The sequence below is a fragment of the Lissotriton helveticus genome, chromosome 5_1 (assembly GCF_964261635.1).
Source record: "Lissotriton helveticus chromosome 5_1, aLisHel1.1, whole genome shotgun sequence".
Taxonomy (NCBI): domain Eukaryota; kingdom Metazoa; phylum Chordata; class Amphibia; order Caudata; family Salamandridae; genus Lissotriton; species Lissotriton helveticus.
In genome coordinates, this window is record NC_136065.1 from 2,002,439,362 (window position 1) to 2,002,460,373 (window position 21,012).

Here is a 21,012-nt window from a genome sequence, read left to right on the forward strand (position 1 = left end):
AGGAACAGCAGATCAGCACGGGAGAAGAGACCAGGGAGGTGGAGAAGGAGGTGGGGTGGAAGAGAACAGCAGATCAGCAAGAGAGAAGAGAACAGGTAGTTAAAGAAGGAGGTGGGTGGATGAGAGCAGCAGATCAGCACATGAGAAGAGAACAGGGAGTTGAAGAAGGAGGTGGGGTGGAAGAGAGCAGCAGATTAGCAAAGGAGAAGAGAACAGGGAGTTAAAGAAGGAGGTGGGGTGGAAGAAAGCAGCAGAATAGCATGGGAGAAGAGAACAGGGAGGTAGGGAAGGAGGCGGGTTGAAGAGAGCAGCAGATCAGCTCCGGAGAAGAGAAGTGAACAGGGAGTTAGAGAAGGAGGTGGGTGGAAGAGAGGAACAGATTAGCACAGCATAAGAGAACAGGGAGTTAAAGAAGGAGGTGGGGTGGAAAAGAGCAGCAGATCAGCAGAAGTTAACCGGGAGTTAAAGAAGGAGGCGGGGTGGAAGAGAGCAACAAATCAGCACAGGAGAAGAGAAGAGAACAGGGAGTTAGAGAAGGAGGTGAGGTGGAAGAGAGCAGCAGATTAGCACAGCAGAAGAGAACAGGGAGTTAAAGAAGGAGGTGGGGTGGAAGAGAGCAGCAGAACAGCACGGGAGAAGAGAACAGGGAGGTAGAGATGGAGGTGGGGTGGAAGAGAACAGCAGATCAGCACGAGAGAAGAGAACAGTTAGTTAAAGAAGGAGGTGGGTGGATGAGAGCAGCAGAATAGCATGGGAGAAGAGAACAGGGAGGTAGAGAAGGAGGCGGGTTGAAGAGAGTAGCAGATAAGCTCTGGAGAAGAGAAGTGAACAGGGAGTTAGAGAAGGAGGTGGGTGGAAGAGAGGAACAGATCAGCACAGCATAAGAGAACAGGGAGTTAAAGAAGGAGGTGGGGTGGAAGAGAGCAGCACATCAGCAGAAGTTAACAGGGAGTTAAAGAAGGAGGCGGGGTGGAAGAGAGCAACAGATCAGCACAGGAGAAGAGAAGAGAACAGGGAGTTAGAGAAGGAGGTGAGGTGGAAGAGAGCAGCAGATTAGCACAGCAGAAGAGAACAGGGAGTTAAAGAAGGAGGTGGGGTGGAAGAGAGAAGCAGAACAGCACAGGAGAAGAGAACAGGGAGGTAGAGATGGAGGCGGGGTGGAAGAGAACAGCAGATCAGCACGAGAGAAGAGAACAGGTAGTTAAAGAAGGAGGTGGGTGGATGAGAGCAGCAGAGCAGCACATCCTAATTTTTCCTAATTTTTCAGCACATGAGAAGAGAACAGGGAGTTAAAGAAGGAGGCGGGGTGGAAGAGAACAGCAGATCGTCACAGGAGAAGAGAACCGGGAGTCACTTTTCATCTCTTATCTTTATCACCCCCCCTCCCCCATTTATACCCCCGTGAAGCCTGATCCACAGCTAGTCCACACTCATGTGCGTGCGTTTCCAGGAGCGCCCATAACCGGCGCATTTATCTAATATGATGTCGAAGTCCTTCATTTCTGTCTAACGGTAACCGGTCGCAGCGTTGCACGCCCCGCATAAACATGGCTTCTTGGGTGGTAGATGAGCGGCAGCGCTCCCCACGCTAAAATGGCGGCTGGGGAGGCTGGCGTCACACAAAAAGATGGCCGCTGAAAGGTTGGTCTTCTCACCGAAATAACAGGCCACGTCCCTCACAAAGACGGATGTCAAAGTAGTCTGCTCTTGCACAACGCGTAAGGGCTAGAGTATCGCGTCCTTCACAACAAGGCTAAAGCGGTTATTGGGATCCACGTGACAGTAGCCACGCATGCGTTTGTCTCACAAACGTGCCGGTGTTCCGTGGTTCCCTGCTCCCCGTCTATATGCGCTCCCCCCTCGTGTGTGCGCATGCGCACTATCCTACGCAACCGCACAATGTACTTTTGGCTTCATACAAGTATTTTTAAGCTCCCCGGTGTTCTGCCGTTTTAGTGCGCATGTGTGTCCTTGCACGCATGCGCACTATATAATATGTTTTTTGATTTGAAACTCCCCACGGCAGCGGTTGAAGTCCCAGGAACAGCCAGGGGCCACCCCCTCCCCATCCACAGCCTGATCTTCCAAAACACAAGCCACGTGCACACGGCACATGCTGGTCGTGCACTAAACACAACCATACGCTGTGCAACGCCCATTGGGCTCAAAGTGCCCCCCCCCCACGAGTAACTTCTACAACCAAATGTCTGACACTTGGAGCTTTTCTCTCGTTTAAGGACGCCTGGGTAGGGGATGTGATACCTGGGCAGGTGGGCGGGAGCTAAATAGGTGGATGTATGTGATTCTATGCGTGGTGGATGGAAAGGTGGTTGTGTGGATGAAAGGATGAGTGGAGTGGTGGTGGATGAATGGGTGGATGTCTATCTGGCTTGATAACTAGGAGGATCTGAATGGAGAGGCAGGCGGTGAAAGGGCGGGTTGCAGAGATCTAGCGTTCAGGGTTTTTAAATATCATCACTAATCTATAGCGTGAAATCACATCCGGTGGAGAAGAGGATAACTACACTTTCAGGGGAGAGACTGGCCCTCACCTGTGGGACTCCCACTCATACATCTCTATGGTGCCCAGGGAGGTGACCTTATATTCCTAAGTCACAGGGAAACGAGGATTTAATTTGTAAGCATTCACTTCAACAATACATTCTGAGGCAAGAGTCTTGGTTTACTTCCAATAAACCGACTAAATGCCAAATACAGAAAATGCAGCACCTTTGGTGGCAACGGGTCACCTTGTTGCAAACACACAGAGGCCACAAGCCAGCGTGAATGGCTAATACACCGCACTTCAGGCCTTGGGGGCCGTTAGGCCTCTGGCCTCACAGTTTCTTCAGTTACCCATCCAGCAGTGCACAAACGCACCTCCCCACGAATTCATCCATCAATTCATGCTCTAAGCACCCACAGTCAACCATCCACCCATGCATTCATCCATCCACCCCTCAATCAATCAATCAATCAATCAATCATGCCATTTGTATAGCGCACTACTCACCCGGGAGGGTCTCAAGACGCTTGGGGGAGGGGTATGCTACTGCTCGAACAGCCAGGTCTTGAGTTGTTTCCTGAAGGCGAGATGGTCCTGGGTCAGCCGAAGGTGGATGGGGAGGGAGTTCCAAGTCTTGGCAGCCAGGAAGAGAAGGATCTTCCTCCGGCGGTGGCTCTTCGGATGCGTGGTACGGCTGCGAGGGCGAGGCTGGTGGACCGTAGCTGGCGGGGGGGCGTATAGAAGGTCAGGCGGTCGTTGAGGTACTTGGGGCCCAGGTCGTGGAGAGACTTGTGTGCGTGGGTGAGGAGCCGGAACGTGATCCTCTTGTCGACGGGGAGCCAGTGCAGGTTCCTCAGGTGGCTGGAGATGTGGCTGCGTCGGGGGACATCCAGGATGAGTCGGGCGGAGGCGTTCTGGATGCGCTGGAGTCTTTTCTGTAGCTTGGCTGTGGTTCCGGCGTAGAGGGCGTTTCCGTAGTCCAGTCGGCTGGTGACGAGTGCCTGGGTGACAGTCTTCCTGGTCTCGGTCGGGATCCAGCGGAAGATCTTGCGAAGCATACGCAGGGTGTTGAAGCACGATGAGGAGACGGCGTTGACTTGTCTGGTCATCGAGAGGGAGGGGTCCAGGATGAAGCCCAGGTTGCGTGTATGGTCGGTTGGCTTGGGTGCGGTGCCCAGGGCTGGGGGCCACCAGGAGTCGTCCCAGGCGGAGGGCGAAGATCCCAGGATGAGGACTTCCGTCTTGTCCGAGTTCAGTTTCAGGCGGCTGTCCTTCATCCACTCGGCAACGTCTTTCATCCCTTCGTGTAGGCAGGTTCTGGCGGTGTCGGGGTCTCTGGTGAGGGAGAGCATCAGCTGGGTGTCATCGGCATAAGAGATGATGTTGAGGTTGTGCTGGCGTGCGATGGCTGCGAGAGGTTTCATGTAGATGTTGAAGAGGGTGGGGCTGAGTGAAGATCCTTGCGGGACGCCGCAGATGACTTCGGTGGCCTCGGAGCGAAACGGGGGGAGGCGGACTCTTTGTGTTCTACCGGCGAGGAACGAGATGATCCACTCCAGTGCCTTCTCTTGGATACCGATGTTGCTGAGGCGCTGGACTAGGGTGCGGTGGCAGACCGTGTCGAACGCAGCGGAGAGGTCCAGGAGGATGAGGGCCACTGTTTCCCCCTTGTCGAGCAGGGTCCGGATGTCGTCGGTGGCTGCGATGAGGACGGTCTCGGTGCTGTGGTTGGCTCTGAAGCCGGACTGCGAGGGGTCGAGGGATCCGTTCGTCTCAAGGAAGGCGGTCAGCTGTCTGTTGACGATCTTCTCGATGACTTTAGCAGGAAAAGTGAGGAGCGAGATGGGGCGGAAGTTTTTGAGATCGGTGGGGTCCGCTGTAGGTTTCTTCAGGAGGGCGCTGATCTCGGCGTGCTTCCAGCTCTCCGGGAAGGTGGAGGTGTTATAGGAGGCGTTGATGATGTTCCGGAGTTGGGGTGCGATGGTGGAGTCGGCCTTGTTGAAGACGCGGTGTGGGCAGGGGTCGGTCGATGATCCGGAGTGGATGGTGTTCATCGTGCGGGCTGTGTCTTCGGTGGTCACCGTGGTCCAGGTGCGAAGGGTGGCGGTGGGGGGCGTTGGTTCGACGGTTGGGTGCGTGGGTGGGGCGCCGAAGCTGTTGTGGATGTCGGCGATCTTGCGGTGGAAGAACGAGGCGAGGGAGTCGCAGAGGTCTTGTGACGGAGTGATGTCGTTGGTGCCGGTGCTGGGGTTGGAGAACTCCTTGACGATAGTGAAGAGCTCTTTGCTGTCGTGGGCGTTGTTGTCCAGTCGTTCCTTCAGGGATTTCTTCTTGGTGGTGCGGATGAGCTGGTGGTACTTGCGGGTAGCATGTTTGAGGGCGGTCATGTTGTCGGTGGTCCGAGGAGCCAGGCTTTCTCGAGGGTGCGGCAGGTCTTCTTGGAGTCCTTGAGGTCGTCGGTGAACCAGGATGCCTTCTTGCTTCTGGGTCTGCTGGGAGGGTTCTTTAGTGGAGCAAGGTCATCGGCGCAGGCGGTCAGCCACTGTGTGAAGTTGCGGGCTGCTTCGTTGGGGTCCATTGTGTTGGCGGGTGGGCTCTGGCTGAGGGAGGTGGTGAGCTGGTCTGCGGTGATCTTGCTCCAATTCCTGTGAGGTACCTGTTGCGGTTGGTGGTGGGTCGTGGATCTTTTGAAGCTGAAGTGGACGCAGCTGTGGTCGGTCCAGTGGAGTCCGGTGGCGTGGCTGAAGGTGATGTACTTGCTGGAAGAGAAGACGGGATCAAGCGTGTGGCCGGCGTAGTGGGTGGGGGTGTTGACCAGTTGCTTGAGTCCGAGGTTGGGGAGGTTTTCCAGCAGGGCGGTGGTGTTGCGGTCCTTGTTGTTCTCCAGGTGGAAGTTGAGGTCCCCGAGGAGGATGTAGTCAGTGGAGGGGAGGGCGTGCGGGCTGATGAAGTCTGTGATGTCTTCGCTGAATTGTGTGCGTGGTCCCGGGGGTCTGTAGACGAGGGTGCCTCTGAGGGTCGTCTTAGGGTCGGTGTGAATCTGGAAGTGGAGATGTTCGGCTGCGGCGAAGGAGTCGTTGGCGTCGGTCGTGATGCGGAGGGTGTTCCTGTGGACGATGGCGATGCCACCTCCGGTCTGGTTGATGCGGTCCCTCCTGATGATCTTGTACCCGTCTGGGATGGCGATGGCGATGTCGGGTGCAGAGGAGGCGTTCATCCAGGTTTCCGTGAGGAAGGCGACGTCCGGTGATGTAGCGTGATGTAGCGTCGAGGAGGTTCCAGAGTTCCACGGCGTGTCTGTGGACGGAGCGGGTGTTGATCAGGATGCACTTGAGGTGGTTGCTGCTGGTGTTTGTCTTGGCGGGTGCGGGGCAGGTTCGGAGGCAGGTGAACTTGCAGGTGCAGCAGGTGAAGGGTCCGTGGGTGCGTCTCGGGGTGGCTCGGCAGCAGGCGTGGGTCCGGCCGGCATTGAGTGCGTTGAGAGTGGCGGCGTCGTAGGTCAGTCGGATCGTCTTGCCTCGGCGGGGAGGGCCAGGGGTCCTGGCGCTGGGCGCGGTCCAGGCGTGGACGGGCGCAGACGGGCTTGCCTTTGGCACACCTTCGGCGCTCAATCGGCGCTGCGCGCGTCCGCTGCGCGGTCGCTCTGGGGGCGTCATAAGTAAGGAGCCGGGAGGGAGGAGCAGCTGGGTGGCGGAAGCGGGGCGGCGAATGGAATCACAGGGGGGCGGGGCCGCAGGGAGGCAGCGGCGGGAAATTCCAAGAAGCAGCGGGAAATTCCCAGGAGCAGCGGGAAATTCCCAGGAGCAGCGGGAAATTCCCAGGAGCAGCGGGCAGCGAGCGAAGGAATCTGCAGGCAGGAGGCGGCAAAGGCAGGCAGGAGCGGCAGCAGTGAGTGGGGCGCCCATCTCCAAACCAGCATCCATCCACCCATCAATCACACATCCATCCACCCCTCACACATCCATCCATCTCCAACCCTGCATCCATCCATCCATCCCCACCCCAGCATTCATACATCCCCAACCCAGCATCCATTCATCCACCTCTCACACATCCATCCGCCCCACTCCATTCATCTCCAACCCAGCATCCACCCAACTCCAACTCAGCATCCAACCAACTCCAACCCAGCATCCATCCATCTCCAACCCAGCATCTATCCATCCCTAACCAAGCATCAATCCATGCCCAATCCATCATCCATCCATTCCTAACCCAGCATCCATCTATCCACCACCCAGCATCAATCCATCCACAACCCAGCATCCATCCAAGCCCAACCTAGCATCCATCCATCTCCAACCCAGCATCATCCATCCCCAACCCAGCACCCATCCATCTCCAACCCAGCATCTATCCATCTCCAACCCAGCATCCTTCCATCCCCAACCCAGCATCCATCCATCCCCAACCCAGCATCCATCCATTCCCAACCCAGCATCCATCCATCTCCAACTCAGCATCATCCATCCCCAACCCAGCATCCATCTATCTCCAACCCAGCATCTATCCATCTCCAACCCAGCATCTATTCATCTCTAACCCTGCATCCATCCATCCCCAACCCAGCATCCATCCATCCCCAACCCAGCATCCATCCATCCCCAACCCAGCATCCATCCATCTCCAACCCAGCATCCATACATCCCCTACCCAGCATCCATCCATCCCCAACCCAGCATCCATCTATCTCCAACCCAGCATCCAATTAATTCCAACCCAGCACTCTGAAATAAAAGCGACAAAGACTCCCATCTACCCAGTGGCTATTGCTGCACGATAACAATCAGCGCAACTGCCTGCCTGTAGCGGTCAATACATAGCCCCTGCAGAGCGCACCAGTAGGAGACCTCTGATGTTGGTGGTTGGGGTCTCCCACAGATGCTGAGGGCACCCCTGACATTGAGAGTGTGTGCCTCGGAATATACCCTGACTCTGGGGGATTCAGCACGAGCCGACCTGAACCCAGCTGCCTGACCCTAAGATGGCGGCCATTCTGCCCAGGGTTCATTGCGTCCAGGTACCTGGGACTTACCTGACTCTAAAATGGCGCCCAGACTTCAATTTATGACTATGAGACCCCATCTAAGCTTGGAGACCGTTTATTCTACCGTCTTGAGCCCCCACAAGGTTTTTTCACTCCCACTGCTGATCTGCCAGATCTAACCCGCTTCCCAGCTCCCTGCCCCCCCCCCCCCCCCCCCATTCCCTCTTTCCTCTTTCCTCTCCTGGGGATTGGTTTCTTCTGTCTTGGACTTTTGCAACTCTAACTATTGTAACCATGTGCCCTTTACCAAAGCACTCCTTCTCCCCTTGTTGAGAAGGGATCCAACATTTATACCCTGGAGTATGTAGGTAAAGACACTCGGGATCCAGACTCTTCTCCTGCTACACCTCGGAGACGGGAACTTATACTCGGCTGGGTTATTGTCTCATTACCCCTGAGCTGGCACGGCAGGTTAGAGAGGTTTCCTATCTGGCGTGGTATGTATCTGACCACTCCCCGCTTCTGGTGTGCCTGGCGAGGGGTCGCTGTGGAGCTTATACAGCGATACAAAAGGGGATGATGGACGGAGCGTTTGAGCAAATCAAACACTCAGCCCCAGTCAACTGATCTGGGTTTAATCCATCACCATTCTTTAGCCCACTCAGCCACCCCATTTCAGACATGGCTATATGCAAATCAGTCTGACCCTGTGCCTCATGGGAACAGTCCAGCCCGAACTGCCAAGCCATGTCTTCCATGGACCGGAAACACGCATCCTGGGACCGGTTTCGGATTCATAATCCTCATCAACCAGGCTATCTTGAATCCAGTGACCAAGTGAGCAAGGGACTCACGTCTGAGCATACCCTGCCACACTTATGGCGGCCAAAGCGGCACAAAAGGGGGTGGTGATGGACGGAGCATCTGAGCCAATCAAACACTCACGCCCAGTCAAAAGATCTGGGCTTGATCCATCACCGTTCTTTAGCCCACTCCGCCACCCCAGTTCAGACATGGCTATATGCAAATCAGTCTGACCCTGTGCCTCATGGGAACAGTCCAGCCCGAACTGCCAAGCCATGTCTTCCCTGGACCGGAAACAAGCTTCCGAGGACTGGTTTCTGGCATTCCAGCCGTCATCAGCCTGGCTTGCTTGAATCCAGTGGCAAAGTGAACAAGGGACTCACGTCTGAGCATACCCTGCCACACTTATGGTGGCCAGAGTGGCACAAAAGGGGGTGGTGAGGAATAATAATAGGGCACTATCATGTTCCAGAATGCTGCCAGCCTCCCGCCTTCCACCTTGAGTACAGAGCCCTATTGCTAATATACTTGTCTTTTATCATATACATGCCCTAGGATGCTACGCGTTCTCCGTGGTAATATACTGTAGACAGTTCTCCTAATTATGGGCGTTATCCGTGATAATGCACACTACCCAGTGTGAATATACACCCCCAATAATGGATATTGTTATAAATAAACACAGTCTCTATTGCGATATACGTTCTAAGTGCTGATAGGCGGTCCCAAAAGCCATATACGTACATGTCCCTGTTGGGAATATACATACTCCTTTTTTTCCTGTAGGGTACTGTTGTATCTTGAGTCTTCCTGCTGCTCAGCTAGTATACATGAGATGTGGAATGTTGATGAATGGAATGTGAATGTGTTGTGAATGTCAGTTGGGTGAGGGCTGAGCAGCAGGACAGCTGCTCCTGATGGGGTTTTATCATTTATAACTTAACAACTTATCATAATAAAGTAACCTAAATAATCTATTTGGAGTATCCATCTTCTTTTGATTACATCAGGTAACTTTTGATTGAAACCAGCTGAAAGCTCCTCTAGCAAAATGCAGGGCATCTCTGAAAGCGAGAGCATGTGCAGGGATCTCAGCCTACCGTTTTGAAAAGTGCTTGCCACCCAAAGTATCTGTGTTGTTTTTGTCTACCTGTGAGTATTTCTTTTCATGAAGCCCTAGTGTATAACCTCAAATCCAAGTTTACCTTTTGAGAGTTCTATACTTGACATTTCTATCAATGAACATGTTTAGTGTAAAACAAAAAGCTGTATCTTCCAGGGCTGCAGCCCTCCTTCCCTCTCTCCCCCTTCGACCCCTCTGCTTCTCTTGCCTCAGTCCTACCCCTCCCTAACCGCCTGTCCAACCCCAGCCCCCGCACCGGTCACCAGCACCCTTCTCCCTCTATCTCTCTTCAGCACCTTCTCTGCAACCCGTTCCCTCACCACTGATTTCGCTTATCCTCCCTCCCCCCGCCTTCTGTGCGATCTACACTGGTCCTTTCCTCTCACCAGTTCCACGTCCCTGTCTCCCGCCTGCCCTACTCTTCACCACAAGCCGTATCTTATTCCACTTTTTCTTCCCCTATCTTCTTCAGGATAGAAGAGACCATCTACCCCAGTGGTTCCCAAACTTTTTTGACCCGTGGCTCCCTTGACCTAATTGGCAGTTCACCGTGGCTCCCCACCATGTTTTTACCCGCGCACCGGGCTGCCGCAGCGCACCCTTTGGGAACCACTGGTCTACATGAAGAATCAAGCCTAGACGTGATGAAGGATTCAGAGGTTACCATCACTGTCATAAAGTTTTCTTTGAAATCACAAAGATCTTATAAAGTACATCTCAATGCATACATAGAGTAGTATAAAGCACTCCCACTAAAAGTAACTAGGCTAGAGAAAGGCTCAAGGAGCTCCTCTCTACAACCCTGGACTCACCTCCTCTCTACACACCTGGACTCACCTCCCCCCTTCTTGCTGGACTCACCTCCCATCTACACCCCTGGACTCACCTCCCCTCTACACCCCTGGACTCACCTCCCCTCTACACCCCTGGACCTCCCCTCTACACCCCTGGACTCACCTCTCCTCTACACCCCTGGACTCACCTCCCCTCTACACCCCTGGACTCACCTCCCCTCTACACCCCTGGACTCACCTTCCCTCTACACCCCTGGACTCACCTCCCCTCTCCCACCTGCACTCACCTCCTCTCTACAAGCCTGGACTCACCTCCTCTCTACACACCTGGACTCACCTCCCCCTTCTTGCTGGACTCACCTCCCCTCTACACCCCTGGACTCACCTCCCTCTACACCCCTGGACCTCCCCTCTACACCCCTGGACTCACCTCCCCTCTACACCCCTGGACTCACCTCCCCTCTACACCCCTGGACTCACCTCCTCTCTAGCCTGTCCTCCAGATCTGTCATCTTCACGGCCAGTGCTTCCTGCAGCAACCGGACAGCTCTGCGGGCATCTGCGAGAAATGCATTCTTCCCTCATAATCGCCATCCGCTTAACTCTTTAACTGTGTGGTATTTATATTTATTTTTAACACTTTTACAGCTGCGCAGCAAATAGTGCCAGCTGCACCGTTTAGGCGTTTTACAGCTGCGCAGCAAGTAGTGCCAGCTGCACCGTTTAGGCCTCCTACAGCTGCGCAGCAAGTAGTGCCAGCTGCACCGTTTAGGCATTTTGCAGCTGCGCAGCAAGTAGTGCCAGCTGCATCGTTTTGGCCTTTTTACAGCTGCGCAGCAAGTAGTGCCAGCTGCACCGCTTAGGCCCTTTTTACAGCTGCGCAGCAAGTAGTGCCAGCTGCATCGTCTTGGTCTTTTACAGCTACGCAGCAATTAGTGCCAGCTGCACCGTTTAGGCCACCAATCTGATGTACAGCAAGTAATGCCAGCTGCATTGTTTAGACCTTTTCACAGGTGCACATCTAGTAGTGCCTGCTGCACCTATTAAGCAACTTTCTCCGTGGGGACAGTTCAAATTGAGTCATGACTCCTGCTGCATCAGAGGTGGTCTGAAGATGACGAGGTTACTGTGCATTTTCTAGACATTGCTAATCATTTTGTGATCCACCCTATGCTCTTTGCCCTAAAGTTAGTGTCTCATAGGAGCTTAGGGTCATATAGTAGTCTGTTGAGAACTTGGGCATTCATGGCGGCTGGTACCGAATATGGTTCTATTAGCAGGCTGGTACTAAGTTCAGTGTTCTTCAATGGTCACTGGGTGGTCATTTTTATTCTGTTCTACTTTGTCTGTGTTTGCTCTGTGATGGGTCCCTACTATTTGCAAATATTTCCCTTGTAACTTTTATCTAGTGCTAGGTGGCACCTCATACTCCTAGATGAAGGGCCCAACAAATTCCCACCTCACTTCCCTGACGGCACATTAACTGAGTATTCTCACCAAAAACGTTTTGGATTATGCGCCCCCTTTTTGCCCTTTTATTTCTCCTCACCACCGCTTTCCCAATAACACCCCTCTCACCCCTCCCCCACCCTTCTTCGCCTCATCTTCCCAAGATGGCCACCTCTCGAGTTAAGTCTGGAGCCAATTGCTACAAAATCATTTATCCTCCCGACCAGACTAAAGCTACAATAAAACGACTGAAGCATAACACTATTGAACGTTTCCCGGACTCCCTTTTTGTTGATCAATTTTACAATGGTTGTCTTGGGAGGCTCAAAAACGATTTCATTTTCTTCACTCGCGACACCCCCTCTTGGTCCAACAGTTTTTACAATTCCCTTAACGTCACCTCCTCCTCCTCTATCCCTTATGGGAAACAACTAAAAATTTGCCCCTCTGAGTGCTTCAATGGCTACCTCACTATCTCACTCTATAACAACGGTACTGTCATGATCCAAGGCAAAGACGCCTGCCTCTCGCTCTTTGACCACCTCTTCCCCACCTTACTCCCATCCTCTGCAACCGGGTTTCCCCCTGTCTCTCCTTCCAGCTCCACCCATTACTCCCTTTCTCCTCCGCCGACCCCACCCCACTCCAATTGGCTGCACTCTCGAGAAGCGCAGGTCGGCCCTCTTCCCTCCCCGCCCCAACTTAACTCATCTCCTATTCCTCCCTCCTCACAGTATGTCCCCTCCCACATTACTTCAGCCTTACCACTAGCTAATACGCTCCTCGTCCCATCTGCACTATCACGATACTCCAATCTCTTCTCCTCCCCATACTTCTTCCTATCACCCCCCTTTTTAGTCCACCTCTCCTCCAACCCTATCCCCCAATTAACCTTCCCTATGCTCCCCTTATCCCTCCTCTCCACCCCTTCATCCCCTCGTCATTCATCCCGTTTTTGCCACATTCCCACTGCATCTCTCTCCTCCCTCCTACTCCGCCAGTACTGCTGCACTACCCCCTTTCCCCTCCTAGTAACCCCTTCCATCTTCCTCCCTCGGGCCCAACAGGACCACTTCCTTTCCTCAACTTCCCTTTCTCTCAACCCCCCTCACTCTGCCAGATGACCGTTCCCTCACTGCCACCTCTCCTAACTGACAGGACCTCCACAACCACTGCACCTCTTTTCCTCCCAAACCTCCTACATTCCCATGACGCCACTCAGGCCTCCCCCCTCCTACTTCCCTACCGCCGTGTTCTGCACCTTTCTCCCTCTAAATTTGTCCTTAATTCCTCTTTCTCTTGCAACACCAACAATGACAACTCTCCCTTAACGCCCAATTCACTTACTCCACCTGTGAACCCCACACCCCAACTTACCTCCTGTCCCCCCACCTCTCCCCAACTTACCTCCTGTCCCCCCACCTCTCCCTGCCTTCCACCACCAATTCCACCCCCCCCTTGTCTCAATCGAGCCACCCAACCTTCCGTGCTCTGCCTCATTCTCACTGGAAAATACGCTAGGCTCTCTGATCACCTCCATCTCCCAGCTTACAGCTGCCATTTCACTTTTATGCTCTAAGATCTCCACCCATCCATGCAACTCTACTCCCTCCCAACTTCCCATGAGATGCACCTCGCCACCTCCCCCCAATACAGCCAAGCTCAACCTCTCGTCTGCAAACGTCGTTAACTCACACAAGCCCTTGAACGCCATCCTTCTTCAACAGACATACCCTAGCAACCCCACTATCTACACTATTCCGACCATCACCTCTGTCAGAACAAAGCATCCCCCTAAACCTTCCCGAGCACCCCCACATAAGTACAATATCCCGATCACCCTTCAGAGCCCAAGTGCCCCCATCACCAACACAGTCTTGACAGAGCTGCGCTGTATGCTTCCCAACTGCAGATCTGCAGTAAAACACAAACTTGAAATCTCCGATACCATCACCCTTCACAAACTTGACATGCTCTTCCTCACAGAAACCTGGTTCAAAGATACCTCTCACTCGATGTTTGATCTCCTATTACCCACAGGCTATTCCATTTTTAGGAATGACAGAACTGACAACACGGGGGGAGGTGTTGCAGTCATCTTTAGAAACGCCCTCCAACTTAAGGCTTCTCCAATCAGTTCCTCCCTCACCTTTGAATGCCTTTCTCTTGAGCTTCAATTGAAACACCGTTCACCGCTCAGATTCCATATCATTTACCGCCCGCCTCGTAGTGGCCCTTTGTTTATAGAAGATCTCACTGACTTCATCAGCGACCAATACACACAAAGTGACAATCAGACCTTCGTGGGTGACTTCAATCTCCACTAGGGCGTACCACAAGAATCCTCTGCGAACTCTCTGGCCACACCTTCCTCTCTACAAACGATCTTATCCAACACTGCATTGAACCAACCCACTCTAAGGGCGCAATCCTCGACCTTGTTATTTCTAAAGCAGGCATGCTTTCTACCACTACCCCAATTCATGTAGATTGGTCTGACCACCACCTCATCCCATTCTCTCTTCAACTTTCACACTCTATAACTCTTGGCCATCCCAAGAGGGCCATCTCCTGGTTCCGTGATGCCAAAAATATTGATGTCGGTCCCCTCTGTGAGTCAGCTTTGCTATCACTTCCAAGGCTAGACCCGAACATAGCTGTTGACGAGCTCACCTCCCAATGCCTCACAGTTCTTGCAGCTGAAATAATAACGTCGCTCCACTCAAAAGCAAAAGGATAAGGCCCACTCCCTCAGCACCTTGGTTCAACAAATCCCTTTATGAGGAAAGGAAGCAGCTAAGATTCCTGGAGAAGAAATGGAGGCAAGTGCCCTCCACAGACAATTTAGCCATGCTTCGCACAGCAAGATCCAAGTACCACAAGCATATCTTCCTTGAGAAAGCGGCACACTTCAAAACCCTCCTTGACTCCGCCAAAAATAGACCCAAAAAACTATTCAATCTCATCAAGATTCCGAGCTGCTCTCCCCCATCCTCCGAGGTGGAGGGTTCTACTAAGAGAGCAGCGGATTTCGCTATTTTCTTGGCTGATGCGAAGGACCTCAACAACTTCCGCCCCATCACTAAACTTCCCTTTCTTGCGAAGATCACAGAAAGATGTGTAGCTAAACAACTCTCTCGTCATATCAAGGACAATGATCTTCTTGACAATTGTCAGTCCGGCTTCATCCAAAACTGCAGCACTGAAACAGCCCTACTGCAAGTGGTTGATGATGCGCTGAGGATACTCGACTCAGGGGGGTCCTGTCTGCTAATTCTCCTTGACCTTTCTGCAGCCTTTGACACTGTCAATCACAACACCCTCCTCAATATCCTTCAACAGAGAATGGGCATGGAGGGCACTGTGCTTAAATGGTTTGCATCCTTCCTCCCTGACAGATCTCAAATGATCAAAATAGCGAACAATCTTTCTTCTCCTGTGGCGGTGGGCCAAGGTGTTCCCCAAGGTTCTATACTTGCACCCACATTGTTCAATCTCTACTTAGAACCACTGGGAAACCTCCTAAGCAAATCCGGGATTCACTATCATCTCTATGCAGACGACACTCAACTCTACCTCAAGGTTGCCTCCACTCATGAAACCGCCATCCTAAGCTCTACTCTTGACTCCATCCAAAACTGGATGGCAACTCATCAATTGATTCTGAATCCCTCCTAAACTGAATTCCTCCTCTTCTCCTCCTCACTCTCTCCTCCCCCGGTTCAATCATGGATGGATCAGATGAATCTACTAAACAATAAACCCATCATTGTCGACAGCGCAAAATCCCTTGGTGTCATTCTAGACAAAAAACTCAATCTAACTCCCCACATCAATTCTATTGCAAAATCTGCTTGTTACCAACTGCGCCTTCTTTGGGGAATCCGACGCTTCTTCCCGGAGCAGGACCTTATAACCCTGGTGCAATCGCTGGTCCTCTCCAGACCAGACTACTGCAATTCTCTTCTTACTGGCCTCCCCAAATCTCACCTGTCCCCACTTAAGTCTGTTTTCCATTCAGCAGCTCGCTTCATTTATGGGGCCAAAAGAAGCGATCACATCACACCGATGTTATCCACCCTCCGCTGGCATCCCTTCGAGGCTAGAGCTATCTACAAGACCGCTTGTATCACCCACAAAGCCTTGCACTCCTCCTCTCCTCGCTACCTGGCGAATAAACTGAAACTCTCTGGAGGCTCTAGACCTTCACGCAATGCGGAGAATCTACTGCTTGAACCTCCCACTTTCAAGAAGGAGAGAACAATGGCCCAATCCTTTTCTGGCAACGCAGTGAGAATCTGGAACTCTTTTCCGCCTCAGCTCCGGACCACCGCCTCCTCCCAGGCCTTCAAAAGGGACCTCAAAGTTCTCCTCCTCCAGAGACACCTCCAAAAAAAATTCACGTCCTCATGTTATTGGAGGAAGACTTCCCACTACTGAAAATTTCTACTTTCCATGACCATGGAAGTGCCGTCCCTGTGTGTTCTTGTGGTTGGAGTGTCTGCCTTTTTGCAGTATTTTCCATGTACTTGTGTTTGGTGCCCTTTTGTAACATGCACACACCACTTTGCCCTTGTATCACACGGTTTGCTACCTCTCACATGTTTTTAGGTCTCGCGACCTATCAATGCGCATTGAGCGGAGCGAGAATTCATGTCCTCAAAACGCTCGTGAAACCAAGGGCTTCTTGTGCTGCGGTTTTCATTAAGTTCACGTGAATCACGTGACCAAACAAGCACGCGCATTCACGGCCGCACAGCACATCAAAGGGCTTCGCTCAGCGTGCGCTCTGCGGCTTCTCCTCCCCTAACACGCTTCTCCTCCCCTAATTAATCATGGCTGGCCGGCCGGCCGAACTTTCACAGATGGCCGCATAATTCAACCAATCTGGTGAATCCCCGATAGCACGTGACACTGGACGCTGTAAAGGGAGAGGCTTGCGACGCATGCAGATTTGGCGTGTTATCATCGGCCTTGACCTCGTGCACAACCATTTCTCAACACGTTCGCCATGTAGGTCTCTGCAGCACCTTAAGCCTGTGCCCTTGCAATGCATCGTTTCCATGCTTGACACAAGATGTATGCCCTAGTGTTGTCCTGATAGATTGCTGCTGCCTGCCTTAATAACCCATGGGTGATGGCTGGCCATTTGCCTGTTACTGCTCTTTGCAGGCCTGGGCTGTTTATGTACCTGCAGAGGGCTAGTCTCTCTCTTTCTCTTTCTCTTTCTCTCTTTCTCTTTCTCTTTGTTTCCTTCTTTCGTTCACTTTCTCTCTTTCTTTCTCTCTTTCTCTTTCTCATTATTTTCTTTCTCTCTCTTTCTCTCTCTCTCTCTTTCTCTCTTTCTTTCTCTCTCTTTGTTTCTCTCTTTCTTTCTCTCTCTCTTTCTTTCTCTCTCTCTCTTTCTCTCTCTTTCTTTCTCTCTCTTTGTTTCTCTCTTTCTTTCTCTCTCTTTCTTTCTTTCTCTCTCTCTCTTTCTTTTTCTCGCTCTCTTTCTTTTTCTCGCTCTCTTTCTTTCTCTCTCTTTCTTTCTCTCTCTCTTTCTCTCTCCCTCTCTTTCTCTCTCCCTTTCTCTCCATCTCTTTCTCTCTCCCTCTTTCTGTCTCTCTCCCTCTCTTTCTCTCTTTCTCATTCTTTTGCTCTCATTCTTTCTCTCTCTCTCCTTTCCTCTCTTTACTTTCAGTGGTCATGCAGACTATGCAGCAGGGCTAGTAATCTGTGCACCAGGAGACTTGCAGTCGAACCACAGGCTGCCGCATCAGCCTCCCTCCCTCCTAATTGCCTTTACGGTCGCACAGCACATCAAAGGGCTTCGCCCAGCGTGCGCTCTGCGGCTTCTCCTCCCCTAATTAATCATGGCTGGCCGGCCGTACTTTTTTTTCTATGCACTCTAATGCCGTTCCTTCCTTTAGCCTCTTTCTTCCCCATACCACGTCTACCCCATTCCCCGTCTCTCTTCTCTCGACTCTTTCTTCCGGATTCTCCCCCCTTCCTGTGTATCCTCTGCCTGCATTCACCCTCATATGGCATCTCCTTCTGATTGGGTACAGTCCATGGTATGATATCTGGTGTGTATTTACCGTCCCTGGTATGGCAGTTTGCAGCTCTCCTCACTGAGCTGGCCACAGATGGTGTTGTGTTCTATGCCTCATCCGGTTGTTGACTCGAAGCTCCCACGGCTTCTAGGTTACGCACTACCAAGTTTGTTTGTGTCAATAGTTGAGTTACAGCCAGTGACACTGACACCTCTTCACACTTGTGTACATCCCCCCTGTCCTGGGTGGCAAAGCCGGAAGTCTCCAGACAGTTTGCGATCTTGAGCAGAAACAATAAACATAACTAACAAGTACACAAAACTCAGTGCCTTTCCTGCTGGCCTCACTGGTCCCAGAGATGCATGCGACCCCTGATTCCCAACGCTCTGAAACAACAGCTACATCAAAATATAAAACGTCAAAAAGGTCGCTCTTTCTGTTGCTCACGAAGTTTGCTATGCAAAAAAGTGCACAGTCCCATAGTAAGGCCAGACTTTCACCGTGCCTTGAACAGAAACCCTCATGTTTGACATTTGGACACCGTATACCACAACAACACATACTTCAAGTGACAAACATGTTATCGTGATCTTTTGTAATCCCAGAGTTAACATAGACACATTCATTTAGCAAGAAGCATTGCTCTCTTAGTAGCCTGTTCTTAACTTTCACTTTACAAATGCTGTTTACTTTCATTAGGGATAATACAGCACGAGCTACTCTTGATACGTGCGTATGTAAGGCATGGGGACGATATTAGGATTTTTGTTTACCATAGTAGGGTTACCAGACAAGATTAGAAATGTTGATCACGTTTTACTTACATAAATTTAAACGTCTGTAAAGCAATAGTTGATAAGTTTAAACAGTAACTCCTTGTTATTAGACAATTGGGTGTCCTAAACAAATACATATGTAACAGAACTAATATATGTAGTTGCGCATGATGCCCTTCATAAACAAGTGTTGCACAATTAAGGAAACATACATATCAATTATAAACTCAAATTGTGAATAACATTCAGTAACCTCGGTTGCACTCTTTGCCAATAGGTCTCGCAGTAGGAAAGTTGGAGCTATTGGTTTTTTAAATGACAAAGCCCTTTATGTTTTTAAAATGAAAACAAAAATAAAAGGCATTCTTATTTGCAATTGTAATAGCTCCAACTTTCCTACTGCGAGACCTATTGGCAACGCCAGTGCTTGTTACCTTTGATACTTGCACAAGTGCCACCTTTGCCTACGTAACGCTTGTTTTTGTGCCTGAGTGTCTAGCACCTATTGCAGTATTATACCTCATATTATACTTTGTTTTCTCTTGTAACTGCACACTTGTCACTTTTTTCTCTTGTGCACTTTTTACTACCTCATTTATTTTTGGTTGCTCACAATTTTTACTACCTCATGTATTTTGTTTGCTCACAATTGTCACTATTACCTTATGTAACGTAACGTATGTTTTTGCAATCTGTTCTTTTGTAATGTTTCTCATTATGTTTCACTTGTGTTCCTATTGTGAAGCGCTCTGACGCCTTCGGGTAAAGTCCGCGCTATATAAAAATGCATAAATAAATAAATAAATAAATAAATTAATAATCAGACCCCACCCCCCCCCGCCGCCGCCGCAGGAGCATGTGACGTCAAATGAGCTGAACAAATAAAAAGGACTTAAGCGTTCATAAAGAGCCGAGTGTGGCTGCATGTTCAAAACTTCAAAACTTCAAAACCCTCCTTGACTCTGCCAAAAATAGACCCAAAAAACTATTCGATCTCATCAAGACTCCGAGCTGCTCTCCCCCAACCTCCGAGGTGGAGGATTCTTCAAAGAGAGCAGCGGATTTCGCTATTTTCTTCGATGGAAAAGTGAAATCACTTGTGGATCAGGTTGCTCATCCTACACCTCTAGAGGAGCGCAAATCCTTAGCCATTTGGCAGAGCTTTGACCCCATATCTGAAGATGCCCTTCTCAAGTGCATACGCTAAACAAAGCCCTCCAACCATTCTCTTGACCCTATCCCCAGTGCCATTGCCTTTGACTTCTATACCCATTCCCTTTCCTATTGGACTATCCTGATCAACCTCTCCCTCTGGCAAGGCTCCCTTCCTGTCTCCTTCAAAACTGGGCAGGTCACACCTCTGCTTAAAAAGCCCACTGCTGATGCGAATGACCTCAACAACTTCCGCCCTATCACTAACCTTCCCTTTCTTGCGAAGATCACAGAAAGATGTGTAGCAAAACAACTCTCTCGTCATATCAAGGACAATGATCTTCTTGACAATTGTCAGTCCGGCTTCATCCAAAACTGCAGCACTGAAACAGCCCTTCTGCAAGTGGTTGATGATGCGCTGAGGATACTCGACTCAGGGGGGTCCTGTCTGCTAATTCTCCTTGACCTTTCCGCAGCCTTCGACACTGTTAATCACAACACCCTCCTCAATATTCTTCAACAGAGAATGGGCACGGAGGGCACTGTGCTTAAATGGTTTGCATCCTTCCTCGCTGACAGATCTCAAATGATCAAAATAGCGAACAGTCTCTCTTCTCCTGTGGCGGTGGGTCAAGGTGTTCCCCAAGGATCGATACTAGCACCAACATTGTTCAATCTCTACTTAGAACCACTGGGAAACCTCCTAAGCAAATCTGGGATTCACTATCATCTCTATGCAGACGACACTCAACTCTACCTCAAGGTTGCCTCCACTCATGATCTCTCCATCCTAAGATCTACTCTTGACTCCATTCAAAACTGGATGCCAACTCATCAATTGATTCTGAATCCCTCCAAAACTGAATTCCTCCTCTTCTCCTCCTCACTCTCTCCTCCCCCGGTTCAATCATGGATGGATCAGATGAATCTACTAAACAATAAACCCATCATTGTCGACAGTGCAAAATCCCTTGGTGTCATTCTAGACAAAAAACTCAATCTAACTCCCCACATCAATTCTATTGCAAAATCTGCTCGCTACCAACTGCGCCTTCTTCGGGGAATCCGTCGCTTCTTCCCGGAGCAGGACCTTATAACCCTGGTGCAATCGCTGGTCCTCTCTAGACTAGACTACTGCAATTCTCTTCTTACTGGCCTCCCCAAATCTCACCTGTCCCCACTTAAGTCTGTCTACCATTCAGCAGCTCGTTTCATTTATGGGGCCAAAAGAAGCGATCACATCACACCGATGTTATCCACCCTCCGCTGGCTTCCCTTCGAGGCTAGAGCTATCAACAAGACTGCCTGCATTACCCACAAAGCCTTGCACTCCTCATCTCCCCGCTACCTGGCGAATAAACTGAAACTCTCTGGAGGCTCTAGACT